Consider the following 18,679-nt stretch of genomic DNA (forward strand, 5'->3'; position numbering starts at 1 on the left):
GTCGGTTTACAATCCTTGTTGGAGTATGCTCTGGAATCATATGGCCTGGATTTAAAGTCCAGCTTTGCCACTTACTGGTTGAGTTTTCTCAATTTATTTACGTAACTTTTCTTTCCTTTAGTTTTCTCATCTGTAAAATCGGTATTAAAATAATAACTATCTCAAAGTGTCGTGAGGATTAAATAAGCCATTATCTTTACAGGGCATAGAAAGTGTCTGGGCCCAAATAAGTAATCAACATTGTTATTCCTATCCTGAAATCTATGGGCTTTCAATACGACTATGGAATAAACCCCTAAAATTGTGAGCAAAAGTTTATGAGTGTGTATATATGAGAGTCTGCAGTCATCAACAGATTTTAAAAGGGCTCCATGGTTTGAAAAATGTTGGATCAAAAAGAGAGACATTATTCTGGCTCTTATGGATATTAATGATCTCTGTTTTACTTTTTTCAAGAACAGTGGCCTTAACAGCAGTAGACCTGTTTTTATTATTTTTCCTTACTTTGCTTTTTTTTTTTTACATGTTTATTTAAGAGATCTGCTCTTCATCTCTGTCACCATTGTACCATTCTTTTTATGGATATACAAACAGTAATTGGCATTGAAAGAGGTATAATTATATAGGCTGCAGCTATGCCAGAGAAAGCCAGGGCTCCTTATCTGGCCTAGGAAACAAATAGTGGGTTTTCTTCATATTCTCTTAGATATTACTTTTCAGCCACCTAGGATTAGGCACTATTTTGTGTTTTGTTTTGTTTTGTTTCCTATGCTTCTGTATACACAGATGCAGTTTCTTGCCACCCATTTTATTGCAAAGCCCTTTCTGAGAAGAGCCCAGCCTTTTTCTGTAATATACTTTGACACTAAGTATTGACATAATGTAATACAGTAATTGGAATTCAGAAAGATTTGTTTGTTACCTGACTGCTTAAGAGATTGTATGCCTTAATCGGACATATATTTTTAATTCACACTTTTCTTTAGTTAGAGCAGCCCATGTCATGAAGGAATCATTCAAATGTGGAATTGATGGTTCTCACAGGATATAAAAACATCATGCCATACAAGAAACAAATCACTCCTTTCTGCATAGATACAGTGAATTCACAGCTTGGAAACCAGTATTTTCAAAGCATAGTATGAAAGTGTCTGAAAATAAACTCTCAGCAGAGATCAGTAGAAATAACCAATAACTGCTAAAAGAAGAACATTATTGATTGGCAAAGTAATCCAAAAAAGAGAAAAGATACGTGTGAACTTCATACTAAATTTAGACAAGTATTCATTGATTAGAAAATCAAAATTCAAGAAAAAGAAACATCTTCAGAGATTAAAAGTAGTCTTTCATTGTTTGAGTAACCTAGCTGAGGAGTCAAACTAAAACCAATAGATTGTAATTTGTATGATGTTTTAGGATAAAGTTGAATAAAGAGAGAGAGAGAGAGAGACAGACAGAGAGAGATGCATTACTTACCCTGATGTTTATACAATGCGAAGGTCAATTAACTTATAAATTAAATTTATGTTTATTAGCCACATTTTAGAAACTAGAGAAAAAGTAAGGAGTATTAAAAGCTTTAAGATTTAAGTTTTGATATATTTCCTTTGTATTTTCCTTGCATAATTATAATTGCATTGCACAAGTAGTTCAACACCTTACTTTCTTCATTTAAAATAACAGGTTTTCCAATGTTGTTAAACACAATTTAAATATCTAGAAGCATTGTCTTCTTTGTTGCCATAAAAATTACCATTCTGCCTTTTTTTGGAACCTTGAAAAATGGTTTCATAATTTTTGCTATTAAAATAGTCTTGCAATTACTATCAGTATAGATAAAGCCTCCACCCAAATGTGGGATTATTACCTTAGAAAAGAGTCTCAAAATTTATAATGGATTTAGGTGAATAATCATCTCTATAAGTTTTGGTACATATTTTCAAATTACTTCTCAAAAATTCCATATTAAACCACATTCCTACTTGTAATGGATGAAAAGGTCTATAATGTTGCATTGGTCTATAATATTGAATACATTAAATAGAAATGTAATTCATATGTAATTCAATGTAATTCACATATATGTCTGTGTATGTCTATCTAAACATGAATGCATGTGTGTGGATATATATACACATACATGTACACATACATATACATGTATTTAAAGAATGTAGACTTGGGTCTTAGAATCAGGCTCTCATTGAATCCTTCAACTGTGAGATATAAATATAAGAGAATGTTGGCAATCATGTTCTGCTATGTGAGGAACAGCGGAAGCCAATCTGCAATAAAAAAGGTAGTCTAGAGAGAAGGAGATGTGACAGAGAATCCTGGAAGGTTTTGATTGCATTTTCTGAGGTGTACTGCAATTTGCCCTAACCGGCCTTGAGAAACATTTTAATCCTTAGAATAAACGTATCCTTTGGAATAAATTCCACATTTGATAAAGATAGTTCAAATTTCATATAAGTTATTTGTAGCCAAGTGTCCTAATTAATATAATACTCAAGTAATAAGTAGTTTACTGCTTAACAGTAGAATCCGTTCTATTTCATATAATTTTTCCATCTCTCATTCAGATGGGAAGGGGTTCTCCTTCCTCTTGTAAGGTCAGAATGCTCTATATCTGCAAACTTAAGGGAGAAAAGGTCTCTTAACTTGAAACTATACAGAAAAAAAAAAAAACCCTGATGTCATTTCTAGTACTTAATTGGTATTTATCTGCCATAAACACATGAAACTGTTTTGGTTTGTTCAGTTATCCTTGTCTGCATAGGGCCATTTAAACCCAAATTGGAATTGTCTCTGGGTTACTATCAGTGATAATAAGAACTTTCAATTCATGCCAATTATAAGAATTCACAAACACAGGGGTGACCAAGGAATCCAACCAGAACTTTCTGTTTAGTTTCATTAGACTCAGACTTAATGAGAAAAAAAAATCATTAGCACTGAAAAACTTGTAAGTCTTGTTTAGTTTCTTGCTGAAATTTAAATAATACGGATTGTGTCTGTGATGGAAACTGGTAAAGAATAAAATGAACATTTAATTTAGTAAGGTATATAAAATAAAACAGGAGAGGGAGCATAGCTATTTCTAAATGGAAAAAGAAATTGGTATGCTACAACAGGAAGTATGATTTCCTTTTAATGTGTTTGTTTTATAGAAGTTACTAATTGCAGAAAACATTTTGATTTAACATCATCAATAAAATCAATGTGTGAACAATATCATTACATTCGAAAGATGACATGTCTAACAAAATGGCACTATCAATGTATATGTATTTAAAGACAGTCCCCCTTTCACTTTGCTAGACAACAAAATTTTAAATGCGCAATGCCAAGAAGTTAAATGTCAAAATACAAATATATCTTAATATTTTATTTAATGCTTCCATTGTTAAAAATGATGTATCTAACATAATAAGGAGGGCATTTGAAATTTCATATTTCAATATCCCTATGGTTTGCTGTAGATGACAAATATAAGTACATGCATGAAATTGTGATTTTATTTTCTTGGTTAATTTTTGGTTACAGCTCATCACTTTGCATTAGTGCAAACCTCCAACAATCTCATATGCATCATTATAAGGAGATGAAAAGGATTAAGAAATAAGTTTAAGTCAGTGCATAGAATATTAAAAGTTCCTCTGCATCTAATATGAATGGAAGTGATTACTATTAATATAAACTCAATAATAAAGAAAATAAGCAAATGCCTGCTTTTATTTTCTCCTAATTAACAAGTTTAATCCTTTGCACTTAATGTTAGTTGTTTGGCTCAGAGCCTGGCATTGGTAGACATTTCACTGCTCATGGGTCATTCTTGTCACCTTGACTCCCAGCTCAACTTTGGAATGGACATTTCAAACCACCCGCCTCGATGTGTTCAAACTTTGGTGTGAGCGTTTTTGAAGGAATGTAATTGAGTATGAATTATGTGACCGTGGATATTGAATTTTGATTGAAAAGTTTTTTAAAACTTGAAAAATGAACCTTTTGGCTGGGCGCAGTGATTCACATCTGTAATCCCAGCACTTTAGGAGCTGAGGTGGGTGAATAACTTGAGGTCGGGAGTTTGAGACCAGCTTGGCCAACATGGTGAAAACCCATCTCTACTAAAAAATACAAAAATTAGCCAGGCGTGGTGGCATGCACCTGTAATCCCAGCTACTCGGGAGGCTGAGGCAGGAGAATTGCCTGAACCCAGGAGGCAGAGGTTACAGTGAGCCGAGATCATGCTACTGCACTCCAGCCTGGGTGACAGAGCGAGGCTCCGTCTCAAAAAAAAAAAAATGAACTTTTTTCTTCAATTTTATGGCAAATTACTAAATGAAGAAAACATTTCATTTTTCCGAAGACTATTTTGATTGACACCCCTAGCCTATGGGGGATTCATATTCCCTCTTCTCTGTTGTTGGAGATACCATGGTTTAAATTTTTAGGAAGTATCTCAATCATTCATAAAAGTGTGAGTATTCTAAGTTACTTTAATGAGATGTAAAATTTTGGAGCCCTGCTTCCATGTTTCAACTTCAAAAGTAGAAGTCACTTCGAACTCCCTAGTGACAGCACTTGAGAATAAATTATCAGTCAATACCACACTCCTTATCTTTTCTTTTTCCTTCCTACTGCCCACCCTACCCCACCCCACCAAACAAACAAGCAAACAAACAAACAAACAAAAAGGCCAGGACAGCAGGTTCTACACTTTTGAATACGATTTTGGACAGTGTGCCAAATCTTAGTTTCAACATCTCCAATTAGGTTTCACAAATGGATTCTGAATATACAAAATGCTTTCAAGTCACCTTTTTCCTTCACCTTTAAATTAAAAGCTCTGAAATACAATGAAGTGTTTTCTTCAATTTTTCATGACTTTTCCCAGTGGGGGATTCACAGATAACAGGTCCTCGATACATTTTTATTAAATTCAATTGTTAAAATATCACTTTTCTACTACAGCCTTTCTCTAATAAAAATAAGTAAGTATTATTCATTGTTTCCATCTAAAGTAAGAGTAACTGTAATGATTAACATGTCGAATGTGGATATCCCAAGAGGGTAAAATACTTATGCTTTCCATCATAATTAAGTTCCTCTTCTGCTTAGGGTATAAAAAGTGCTATATAAGAATGTTGCTCCACCCAATGAGAAACAGCTGGGTAATCTATAAGAACGTATTATTTGTTGAGTCATTTATATAGCTGTGGCCACAAGGCAATGAGGTGAGTCAAAGTACTTCAATCCCTTCCAAGGAGAGACTGGATACATGAATGGTTTACCTTTGGCAGAGAACTGGAGGAAGAAGTAGTCATCATAGGAGCAGGAAAAAGAAAACAGCTCCAATTGTAAGGCATTCTTAAAAGTCAGGTGTGGGCTGGTGTGACATTTCAGCATCCTTGGAAATGCAGACCGAAGGAGTCTGCACTCATTCTGGAATTCTTTTCCATAAACCTCTATTGGGAACTTACAAAAAAGATAAGGGATAGGACTAGAGATAGGAAGAAGATCCCCTTAGTGATGCACAAACATGAAGTCAAACCCATTTTCCAGACTCTCCTCTTCTAAAAGGCATTAAGATTTAAGGAAAGATACTAAACTGAAGGAAAGGTACTAAACACCACCACCCATAGGTCCCATAAAAGACTTGCTTGTTCAGAGGGGTCGGGGAAGGTAGAAACCACTGAGAGAGGGTCAAGATATCCTCTTTGGAAGAGGGATATGACAGCCTCTCTGGCCAGGGATTCTGCACCAATAAAAACAGAATGATCTGTTACCACTAGGGGAGAGACAGGCATACAAGGCTTGCTGAAAACTGAGGATGGAACAAAAAGATAGAAATCCCTTTAGGACCCCAGGCACTACATTAAGCACCGGATAGCAGCAGCTCATCAGTGGAGGTCTTTGAAGTCCATAGTGTTCTGAAGGTTGCTATAGCAACAACAACCCCCCCTCAAACCAGCTCGATACTAACACCACTGACTCAAACCCCATACTAGCAGTATGACAGAAAAAAAGCTATACCTATTTCCAAGATTAAATATATTTACCTCATTCTCTATTTTTTTCTATACATGACATCTAACAGTCACTAAAAAGAAAATAAGACTTGCAAAAACTAAATAAAACTAAGCAAAATACACCCATTATCAAGAAATAAAGTCATCAACATAATCAGACTAAGACATAACCTATATGCTTGAACTAACAGACAAGGACTTTAAAATATCTCTGACTGATAAGGTAAGGAATAGATTCATCTAGATATTAAAGAAAACATTAAAACTTGCACAAACAGATGGGATATTTCAGCACAGTGATGCAATCTGTAAAATGATGCAATGGAAATGCTAAAAATAAGCAATAATCAATTAAAATGTTAATGTAGCAATTGCAAAATTATTTCTATTATAAAAATGTTAAATTACAAAGAGAATAACAGTACCTTAAAATGACACATAACTTAAAATACTACGGATGTTAATATTGGAAAAATTGTTTATCAATGTTCACACCTAAGTACTCAATCTTTGATGGAAGGTATGACACTATAATAATTTATTATAAAAACTCCATACATGATATGTGCTTTATATTTGTAACTGCCTATATGATATATATTCTTATCCCAACCCCATCCCATCATATAGATGAGAAAATGGCAGCTAAAAATGCTAGTTATTTGTTCAGGTTTACACAACTCTTAGATGTCTCTAACTACAATGTCTTTGTTCTTTTCAATGTACCTCTATGCCTCTCATACTATCAAATTGAAATAAATTAATCTACCGCTCCAAATGATCAATTTTCCATGGAAAATAAAAGAACTTTTGTAATTGTAGCAACCTCTGCTATACGACTAAAAACTGAGACATGAGGGGGGCTGCCAGGTAAATTGGAAGGCTTCATTTAAAAAATGCAAGATAATGAGGCAAATTCCCCTCTCAACAGCCTAGCATGATTGGATCCACCGCTTCTGTCACATTTTCAATATATAATTCCTGTTCACACTTTCTATTAATATATCATTTCAAGTTTCATTGATAGTCCTAAAATGCAACACAAAAGACGAGCAGATAATTTCAGCCATTCCAATTTGCAGCCTTTTGTAGAGTGGCATGAATAGATTTTACTGTACTTGCATAAAGCCCTAGTTGTTCTTTTCCTATTCTATCATTTCTGGATTGGTGAATCAGATAAAATGTTCAGGAAAGAAAAGTCAAATCTCAACACAAAAGTGAATGTCATTGAAAGCTAAAAAAGTAAACAAAGTTAATGATCACACTTGTAAGTGCTACTGATTTTTCATTGAAGAAACTCAGAGGAGAATGTTACTGGATTCCCAAAAGTAAGTCAAGGGTATATGTTTGCTAAATGCATTCAGCTGTTGCTCTAATTAGTTGAGGTTTTTTATGTGTTGTTGTTTTAGCTGTTGTGTTTTTGATTCTTTCTGCATTCTTCTTCTACTGTACAGCTGTTATTTATGCTATGAGTTATCTAAAGTTTACACTAATAATCAAATTCCTTGCACCATCCCAACTCTGAATCACACAATTTGGATGGAGTTCAAGACTCATGCAGGACTCAGGCAGACATCCTTAGTACCCAGAACCACAACACAGCACACATGTATGCATGGTTCTTTAATTATTTTATGGAGCATCTATGAATATGCAATGCACCGGACCCTGGGAAGTCAATGTACAGTGGTCAACAAAAACAATTCAACTGTATTAATAATTAGAAATCATAAAATGCAAATATATTCTTTTTTAATTTGAAGCCTGTTATTCTTCTGCACAATCCACAGCTCCTATTAGAATCATTAAAGTACATTCAGCAGTAGTAACAAATGAACAGGAAAAACGTGATCATGACAAAAGGCTGCCAGAGTAACACGGGTGACAAATGTGGGAACATTTTAGAATTCCAAATTTCCCACTCCAATAAAATAACATAAACAAAAAAGCTTTTTTTTTAGTAGCTTCAACTGAAACTATCACCTGATCTATTTCTTAAAATCCTCACGAAGGTTTCACTGAACCATTAGAGGTTTGTGCAGTCAAACAAATTCAACATGAACCAATCTTTTTAGAATGACTACTGAAGTGCTCAATATTTCCAGCATTCCAGTTACCTCAGTGAAAGAAATAAACAGGTACTTGTCAGGTTTATTTTGCCTACTCTTTAAGGAAAACACACACATGTATGCATGCAAGCATACATGCATGCACAAGCAGGACACAAATTTAGAAGTTATAGAGAAAATAAATAGAAAATGAAGTTTTGACAAAACCAAACTATCTTTACTTTTAGCTTATAAAAACAATCAGCTCTTTAAATATGTACATATGATTGGGGGAATTAGAATTTTGTAATTCATTTGGTTAGAGGAGCAAAAGGTATATATTAGGCTCAACTTTTGCAGTCGGTTATGAGAGACAATGGCCTGCCATCCCAGCCCTCTCTCCCCTACCCCAGTTAATCTAAATCTACAAAAGGAATGAGCTTCCACTAGGCCGGAGGGGCTGCAGGATGGGAAAACAATCAGAATGGAACACTTTCATGGGTCCCTACAGACCAATTTGCTTCTAGTTAGCGCATTTTATTTAATATTTATGATTGTTTAAAAGAGAGAGGCCGGGTGCGGTGGCTCATGCCTGTAATCCCAGAACTTTGGGAAGCCGAGGCAGGTGGATCACTTGAGGTCAGGAGTTCGAGACCAGCCTGGCCAATATAGTGAAACTCTGTCTCTACTAAAAATACCAAAATTAGCTGGGCGTGGTGGTGCATGCCTATAATCCCAGCTACTAGGGAGCCTGAGGCAAGAGAATCACTTGAACCCGGGAGGAGGAGGTTGCAGTGAGCTGAGATTGCACCACTGTACTCCAGCTTGGGTGACAGAACGAGACTCAGTCTCAAAAAGAAAGTGAGGAGGGAATGGGGCAATTCATAAAAGCAAGCCACAGCAGTTCCAGTTAACTGTGAACTGAACCAGTAAGATGCACATTTATTTAATTTGGGAAATAATTTATGTGCTGGTTTCTTAAATGACTGCTACATATTGCCTTCTTACCTGACGATGGAGTACAGAATATGGGGACAAAAATAACAGCAATTCCAAGGAAATGCTTTATGCCCAAATGCTAATTCAGAAGCATACTGAAAAAGGAGATGCAAGAGAATGCTCAGCGTGGATTCTAGGCCATCCTTAAACAATCCCGAGCTGAAGAGCCATATTCAGAGATAAATTTATTCTGTGTTCAATGTTTCTTGACCTACTTCTCATAAGGAAAATTCTGCCTGAAAACCAGAAGGAATTCATTTTTCACTTTAGCTTGAAATTTACCTTAAGATAAAACACAATAGTTGTATAAAAATATGCCTTATTGGATATGTATAAAACAAACCCAAGATGATTTGGGGTAAAATATTTCATAAGTTGTACTATGCGTGAATATAAAAAATGAGAAACAAAAGGATAGTTAGTAAAAGGCTGTTCAGTCTCAAATAAGGGAGTAATTGTTGATATGCTAAATAAGAGGGGGGTGGAGAAAGTCCTTTTTATACAAGGGAATGTGAGGAAGGGAACTCACATTTGTTGAGGCTGTATTTTGCATTTAATCCTCACAACTAGACTAAGAACAAACATTAGGCATTTTATTTCCCATTTACAGATTGGAAACCTGAGGCAATAGGATTAGTTGCCTGTGATAACAATTCACATGTTGAGAATCATAATAGTATAGGCCTCCACCACCCAACAATGCCATCTTCAGAACTATACACACACACACACACACACACACACACACACACACATATGCACACAAGTATTTCGTGAGATTGTAACCATGGTCTTAAGTTCCATCCTTTGCAAGCAAGGTAGGTTAGGCACTGAGTCCCCACTGCCTGAGGGTTGTTTACAAATGCAGAACTTTTGAATTACAAAATCAACTCTTGATTTCACTGACAGAGGTCAACTATTTTTAGTGGAAGTGAACCATGATTCTGGAGTAAACAGATATACAAGAATCCTGTTTAAAAGTTTTTACCTGCTCTCGGTGCCTACCAGGAGAAGAAGAGGGGGAAGTTGAGAGAGTTACAGATAAGCGAGAGTTAGAAGCTGTGTGGGGTGTGGGGAGGGCCCTGACCCTCTGACACACACACACACACACACACACGCACACACCTTTTCAAATTCATCTGAAAATAAGAGGAACATTATAATGTCCTCTTAGGGAGCCAAAGTCCTGAAGAAGAGAAGGAGGTTCTGGAACTGCTGAAAAATAGTGCCCAACCTGAGCAAAGGGACTGGGCATGTAGATTAGCCTCACAGGGGTCTGAGCATCTCATCAGGTTTGTGATAAGCAGCTAACATGTACTGGTGCTTGAGAAGGTCATGGAAGTTAGGAGGAGCAAGTTGGCAGTCTTTCAAGGGTGTGGTAATCAGGACACAGACACCCTAAATCCTAGAGGCAGAATAGGCAGTTCAGCTAAGGAACGGATGCAGGTACTGGTTCACTTCAGCCAATGCCTGCATGCAAAGATCTTCTACCCCACAGACCAAATTGGATGTCACATCTCTGTGTGTCCTTGACCTAGAATAAGAAGCTGGCCCTGATGCCATGAAGCTAAGTAATGTCTTATTCTAATCCTAGAGTGGAGGGAGAGTCCTAACAAATCCTGAATGTGACCGCTAGACCTGAAATGTCACTGAATTTTATTAAGATTTCCTGAGAATGGTATATTAAGAAACCTGTTAAATTAAGATAAAAGAGGAACCAAAATAGAAATTTAATTTAGCTATAGAAAAATTAATAAAATACCATTTTTGGCCCACTTAAATTTGTGTGATACTGAAATTTTTTTTCCTGCTACAGTTGTATAATTTAGTGCAAAGGCATAGGGCCCGAGGCTTCATTGTGAGGAATGTAAATGTGCTCCCCAAAATAATTTATGATTTTGACTAACGTCTACACAAAATACTATAGTCCATAATGGGTTTTGAATCTTATAACAACTATTAGTACTATCAACATGTAGAAATAAGAAAACTGAGGCTTAGAGTGGTTGGACTCTATCCATTGATTGCCCAGGATAACATCAAGTGATTGACTGGGGGCTCAAAATTGTTCTCCTGATTGTAAATATCAATCCTGTTTCCTATACTTGTCCATATACTTCCTGATGCCTATTTGGTGCACAACAAATTTTAGACTGAGTAAAAGAATGGATAAAAACATGTATTTCTTTAATGCCCGGAAGGGGCATAGCAAATAATTGATATCCTTTCATATCTCACATAGCATTCAGTACAGCAAAAGAAGCAAAATTGAGGAGGGAATTTTAATAATATTGAACATCTACTTGCTAGACACTGAGATTTCTATGCACTTTTTAAGTTCAATCCTTGTGTTAATCCATATTACATATGAGGAAATGGAGAGAGAACATAGTTTGTCAAGGTAAAGGCCACAGTCCATATAATTTGAGTGCTTACTATGTGCCACCTACTAAACACTTTAAACACATTAACATACTTCATTTTCACAGACCTTGTAAGAGAGGTACTTCTCTTGACCCTATTGTATAGATAGGAACCAAAGCTTAGCGAGGTTAAGCAACTGCCCAAGTTCATATAGCTACTTTGCAGTAGATGAGCATAAATTGAAACCCATGCCTCTGTAACTCCATTATTAACCCAATAGCAGGTGCTGAAAAATGATGGACTATTAAATTTGTTTGTACTACTGGCAATTTTTTTTTAAAAAAGCTTATCCACACCTACTTTCATATTTTTAGGTTGGACAGTACCTTAGAAATAAAAAATATATATATTAAAACATCTTCATCTTTTAAAAAATCTATTTTCCAAAAGGAAACAAATGAATTTTTTGTCTTTTTCTGGCAGTTAAGAATTATAAATCTATTAAATGAATGCATATATTTTGTTATGAAACATAGAATGCTTTGAAATAATTCAATTTTGAAGATCGATAAGTTAAGAATAGGCTTATACAGACTATTAAACATAGCATATATTTTGTTATCACATTTTATATAATATGGCTTATTCAGATTTTGTGTTTATTTCTTGATTGTTCAGGCAAACGGAAGCTGCATTTGGTGTCAACAGTTGCTTTTCTTAATATTTATATTAGCTGGTTAGCTGTGCTGGCAGAACTAAAGGAAACCTGTTCATAGAGACTTTTCATAGTCATAACTGCAACACAGTCCCATGTCACAAATTTATAGCGTTACAGCACAGCAGACCTTTGCACTGAAAGTTGTTTAGAGAAAGAAAAACTCGACCGGGAGCGGTGGCTCACACCTGTAATCCCAGCACTTTGGGAGGCTGAGGCGGGCGGATCACCTGAGGTCCGCAGTTTGAGACCAGTCTGCCCAACGTGGTAAAATCCCGTCTCTACTAAAAATAAAAGAAAAATTAGCCAGGCATGGTGGCATGCACCTGTAATCCCAGCTACTCGGGAGGCTGAGGCAGGAGGATCGCTTGAACCGGGAAGTGGAGGTTGCAGTGAGCCAAGATCATGCCACTGCACTCGAGCCTGGGCTACAGAGCGAGACTCCCCATCTCAAAAAAAAAAAAAAAAAGAGAGAGAGAGAGAAAGGAAAACTTGAAAAATGAAATGAATGAGCATTGGTAAACAACTGCAGGGAGAGGAGTTACCACACTCTTCATATGGCAAACTAAAGAGAGGAGGCACTGCAAGTAAAGTATTGCCAGAGCTTGAAGGGCAGAATGTATAATTAGGATGTGATATCTGGCAGTGATGATTCCAATCATTAGGGATTAAAACTGTATCTCAACTTGTGCTCTTTCTGTTGCTTAAGGGCCAGTGTATTCATTCAATCTTCCATGATATCTATATGGATTCATTGAACCTCTCAGGTCTTAACTTCAGTTATGCAGACCTAGTCTTCTCTCTCTCAGACCAAGGCAGGCATAACTTGTGTTCCATTAAGCTTACTGTGTCAAGTCTGCCAAATGAAACTTTAAATATGTAGGCATTGTCTACTCAGTCCGAACACTAAAAAGGGTCCTTCTACAGTTCCCAAGGATTTGTTTGGTTGCAGTGTTTCTAAAGTCAGTACAGAAACTTCCCTGAAAATGGAGCTCCAATCCTATCACAGTTTTCATCCTGGAATGTACTTAGGTGTGGATCCCCCGACGTGCAGCACTCAATTGCCGTCACATACCTCTTACCTGAAATTTATTACAGTTTCTCAGAAGACTGTACATTTCCCCAGTTACAGATTTTACTATACTTTAAATGTGGTGGCTGCCACTTTCTTAACCTGCAGTATTAATGGTAGAAATGCTTAGATTTATAAAAGGCGAACATGGGGAAAAGAGAGGCAATATTAAATTCAAGTCTCTCAAAAAGAAAGGAAAAGATAATGAAAGAGGAATGTAAAACATGAGAGATAGGTGGGGCAGATTTAAGATGCCAGGGAATCTCTGCATAGACTGCCTTTTTTTGCTCTAAATACTAAACTTGCCTAAATTAGGCCACCTCCCTCCAGAGAACAAAAAGAAACTTGGCCACTATGGAATAGTACCAAAGTGAAATTTTAGAAGCTATTATTACCTACTCATAATCTCTACTATTTTTGAAAACTAATATATATATATATATATGTATATTTATAATTATCAATATTAATACAAAGCAATATGGTCAACATGAACTTGGATACTTCTGTTAAGTTCACTTAAATATTGAACTAATCTAATCATTTCTCATTTTTTCTTTAAACAAATATGTAAATTCAATCTAATTGACTCAGTTTTCAAAGTGGTCCAATAAAATGTTCCCACAGCATTTGCAAATATATTCGTCTTTAGAATAATCCTCCTTAACCTTTTAAAGTAGAAATTAAAATGGAAATATTAAAATGTGTATTTAAAAGTGGTCTTCTCTCTTAACAGACATTTACTTTTTCTTACATGAATAGGTTTAGTTTATTTTTCCAGCACTGATACCATTCCAAAAAAAAAAAAAAACTGTAGAAAAGAGTGAATATTTATTCTATCGGATGTTTGTTATGTTTGCATAATCACTAATTAGTGAATTGAGGCCAACTTTGATCAAAATGTTTTCTCTGAATAGATATTTGTTAATAAATAATTTTTTCATGTGATAAGTATGTAATAATAAGTTCTCTATGCTGCCTTGCTTTTATAGAATATTCAGACAACATTTATAAATGACTAATTCAAGGAATTAAAAGGTCTTAAGTGCCCCAGAATGTAGAAATGGAATAAACACGGGGTAGTGGTGAGGGTGGGCTAGAAATGATTACACTAAATATTTTTTTAAGAAAGGAAAGTGAAAATACAGCTAGAAAAAATGCATGCAGAATAAATGTCATTATGAAATATTCTGAATGTGTGTACTTGATTTTCCTTCATCATGGCTTCATTTTGAGACGTCCAAGTCAACCACTGTCAACCAATCAATCTCTAGCCTCTTTGAGCAGAGATCAAGGGCAACAGCAGAGCCTTAATTATTTCAATCTCTAGCTTTCGAGGGGACAGATTATAGGGACTGAAAGTAAATCAGTCCATCACAGGGCACTTCAGCCCATAGCCCATGACAAACCTTGATTAGAATGGAAAAGCGTTAAGCCATCAAAAACAAGACATAGCTATGAGGAAAGAGGAAATAAAAGGCTAATGAATTTTAGTGTTCATAACAAGATAAAAATGTGTTTATCAATACCTATATAGCCATTTAGAAATCTAAAGAGCAAGAAGAAAATTATGAAAGAACATTCTGAGCAATTTCTTCCTTTTTTCTCAAGAGCAGAGTTGAGCTAGATTTAGATGACAAGTCTACCCATTCTTCTAGGCCGCTCTCAAACCCATTTTCAAAAAAACAATAAATCCAAAAGCCAAAAGCAATAAACTTGTTTACATACTGAAGTTTACATGGTGCTGTTTTCAGAAATCCACTTACACGTTACACCCATAATGTAAGTAATGTACCCTTTAAATATTTAATTGCTCATGAAGGTTTTTATTTGCATATTATTTCTTTTTAAAACTAGATAACATGCTCCTTTTTAGCAGATATCTTTGAATCTTCACCATTTCAATTGACTTTTTTTTTTTCTTTTTTTTTTTTGAGACTGAATATCGCTCTATTGTCCAGGCTGGAGTACAGTGGTGCAATCTCGGCTCACTGTAACCTCCTCCTCCTGGGTCCAAGCAATTCTTCTGCCTCAGCCTCCTCAGTAGCTGGGATTAAAGGCACCTACCACCATGCCTGGCTAATTGTTGAATTTTTAGTAGAGAAGGGGTTTCACTGTGTTGGCTAGGCTGGTCTCGAACTCCTGACTTCAAGTGATCCACTGGCCTCCGCCTCCCAAAGTGCTGGGATTACAGGAGTGAGCCCCTGCACCTGGCCTCAACTGACTTTTTTAGACTATAGCTAAATGTTAGTTTTACTTAATGATTGTAATTATTTTGATATACTCTATATGGAAAATAAGGAAAGTATTTTTTCCCTTTTAAAATAAGGAAAGTATATAATTACCCTTTTTTTTTTTTTTTTTTTTTTTTTTGAGACAGAGACTGGCTCTGTTCCCCAGGCTGGAAGTGCAGTGGAACAATCTCAATTCACTGCAATCTCTGCCTCCTGGCTTTAAGCAATTCTGCCTCAGCCTCCCAAGTAGTTGGGACTACAGGCAAGCGCCACCACGCCCAGCTAATTTTTGTATTTTTAGTAGAGACGGGGTTTCACCATATTGGCCAGGCTTGTCTCGAACTCCTGACCTCAGGTGATCCGCCTGCCTCGGCCTCCCAAAGTGCTGGGATTACAGGCGTGAGTCACTGCACCTGGCCTAAATACCCGTTAAATCTGTGTCTATGTGACTATAACGATGAGAAGTCAGGATGCCTTTCCTGTAGCTAAACAATGGCTTTTCTGAAATGTATATTTGCAGACCCAGAATTTCATCTTATTTGAGTGCAAAACACTTAGAGGAAATAAGTCTTAATAGAAATGATTTGTACAGCATTTCAAATACAAGAATTGTAGTTTAAAATATTGTTATTTAAAGTTATAAGTAAACCAATGTTTCCAAACTGGTTTTCCTAGAGCAAAATTTCCTAGAACCAAAATAGTCTTGAAATTTTAGATTAAACAAAGCAAAACAGATTAAATCACCTCCAAGTTTCTCAGAATCTTCAACATACAAATGGCTGTTAATATCTCAAAAAGTGATAAAAACTGTTTTTCCAAATATATACGAGAACGATTTTTTTTCTCCCTAGAATTAGCTACTGATGCCAAGCTCAGTGTTTCTCATATAGTTTAAAACACATGGAAGTAAATTTACTGTTCCCTTATAAATATATCCTGATAATATGGAAACATTTATTCAACTAATTAATCTTAAAACAGGCAGCAAATTAAAGCTGATTCAAAGAGGAATTCAAGGGACTGAACATATATAGTCACAGAAAGAAAAAGAATGCTAGAACAAGACTGTTAAGTTAGAAACGAAACAGATTAACATCAAAACGTGCAATAAAATTATATATTTTGAGGATACTAGAAAAATATTACTTGTCTCTCTACTGAACAAAAATGTGTACATTTATGTAAAACTTCTCAGAATCTAAGCCCTAATCAATAGTAAATACAATAGGGTGACTATAGTCAATAATAACTTACTTGACCATTTAAAAATAACTAAAAGACTATAACTAGATTGTTTGTAACACAGAGGATAAATGCTTAAGGTGATAGATGCCCCATTTATTCTGATGTGATGACTATGCATTGTATGTCTGTAACAAAATATCTCATGTGCTTCCAAATTATATGCACCTACTATGTACCCCAAAAAATAATTTTTTTAAGTTAGTACTAAGTTATACAAAGACTCATACCCCTAACAAACCAAATAATCTTTCGGTAGATCTTTTAGACAATACTTTAGTATGATAATAAAAGAACATCTACGTGTTCTTTTGCCTTATTTCCAAGTTTTAGAGTTTAACAAGCTTGAATGTGTCATAATTACTCATTTAATTACTCACGTAATTACTTAAGTGTCAGGCATTGTGCTGTGGACTGGGGAGATGATAGGGAACTGGATAAATGCCCATACTTTTTAGAAGCTTACTAATGAGGGATAATGACATGTAAACAGGAAATTGCAAAGTAGTTTGATGTATGTTAAAACATAGTTACTGTGGGCCAGGCGCGGTGGCTCTGTCTGTAATCCCAGCACTTTGGGAGGCCGAGGCGGGCAGATCAAGAGGTCAGGAGTTCAAGACCAGCCTGGCCAATATGGTGAAACTCCATCTCTACTAAAAAAATAAAAAAATTAGCTGGACGTGGTGACATGCACCTGTAGCCCCAGCTACTCAGGAGGTTGAGGCAGAAGAATTGCTTGAACTAGGGAGGGGGAGTTTGCAGTGAGCCTATGTCGTGCACTGCACTCCAGCCTGGGCAACAGAACAAGACTCCATCTCAAAAAAAAAAAAAAGAAAAAGAAAAAGAAAAGAAAAAGAAAAAAATAGTTGCTGTGGGATGTTGAGATGACACATAAGAGATATTTCTCCTGTAACATCAAGTCTAGGTATGTTCTAAAAAAGAGACATCACCTAAACTATAAACTGGAGTTAGCTGGGTAAAAAGTTGAGGTGGGAGATGACATTTCAAGAAGAATAACAGGAGCTAGAATAGTGACTTGTATGACATGATTGGTATGTACAATGTGGTGCTTGAGGGATGGGTGGGTTTGGTGGGTGTTGTGGGAAGGGGTGAATGTAAAGAGATGGTGCAAAGGCCAATTAATGGAGAGATTGGTAGAGCATCTTATAGAATTCAGATTTCACTTTTGGGGCAATGAGAATTTGGCAGAGTGAGTAGCATTATCTGACTTACATTTTAGGAAAACTCTTTTTGATAACAATTGGGAAAGTGGATTTGGGAAGTTTAAAGAAGGGAACGTGGCAAATAAAGAGACAGGGAATCAGGAGGCTGTTGTAATCATTCAGGTGAAAAGTGGTATAAACTAAGGTAATAGCCATGGAAACAGAATTATCATATCAGTTAATTCTTCAACTTATATATAAACCACAAATCCAAACAACTAATATTTCAAATATGCAAAATATGTTTGACAGTGGTTTATTATGAATGTGTCTGTAAATTATGTCTCCATACACAGATCTATACCTATATATATACACATACACACACATATATATGATACATACACACACATATATGCCTATATATATTCTATAGTTTTGTGAAAGTGATGGTATAACAACAAAAAATACATTCTGTCATGTCCACTGATCACAGTAGACTTTGTTCCTCTGGTTATTTTGCAAATCATCTAACAATGAGTTTTTCATTTAAAGGAAGTTTGTAAGTTAAAGTAAACATAAGACAAATTTATTCTTGCATGTTAAGCCCTCAGCAAGTGAGGAACAGGAAAATACTGATTAATTAGTGTGACGAAGGAAAACATTGAATTAAGTCAACTAGTTATTCAGTTAAATTTATTTTGAGGAAACCACAGAAGGTTTTCTAGGGGGAAGATGACACAATCAAATATGCTTTTTAAAACATTTTGGCTGCATGTGGAAAACTGAATCACAGGGGTAGGGGAAACT

General features: G+C 35.7%; 1 protein-coding gene across 14 annotated transcripts in view; it reads right to left on the bottom strand.

Moving 5' to 3' along the window:
* Positions 1-18,679, bottom strand: part of DMD (dystrophin) — a 2,269,491-nt gene that overhangs the window by 1,963,387 nt on the left and 287,425 nt on the right. The gene's annotated exons all lie outside the window — the stretch shown is intronic.

Source organism: Macaca thibetana, chromosome X (genome assembly GCF_024542745.1).
Source record: "Macaca thibetana thibetana isolate TM-01 chromosome X, ASM2454274v1, whole genome shotgun sequence".
NCBI lineage: Eukaryota > Metazoa > Chordata > Mammalia > Primates > Cercopithecidae > Macaca > Macaca thibetana.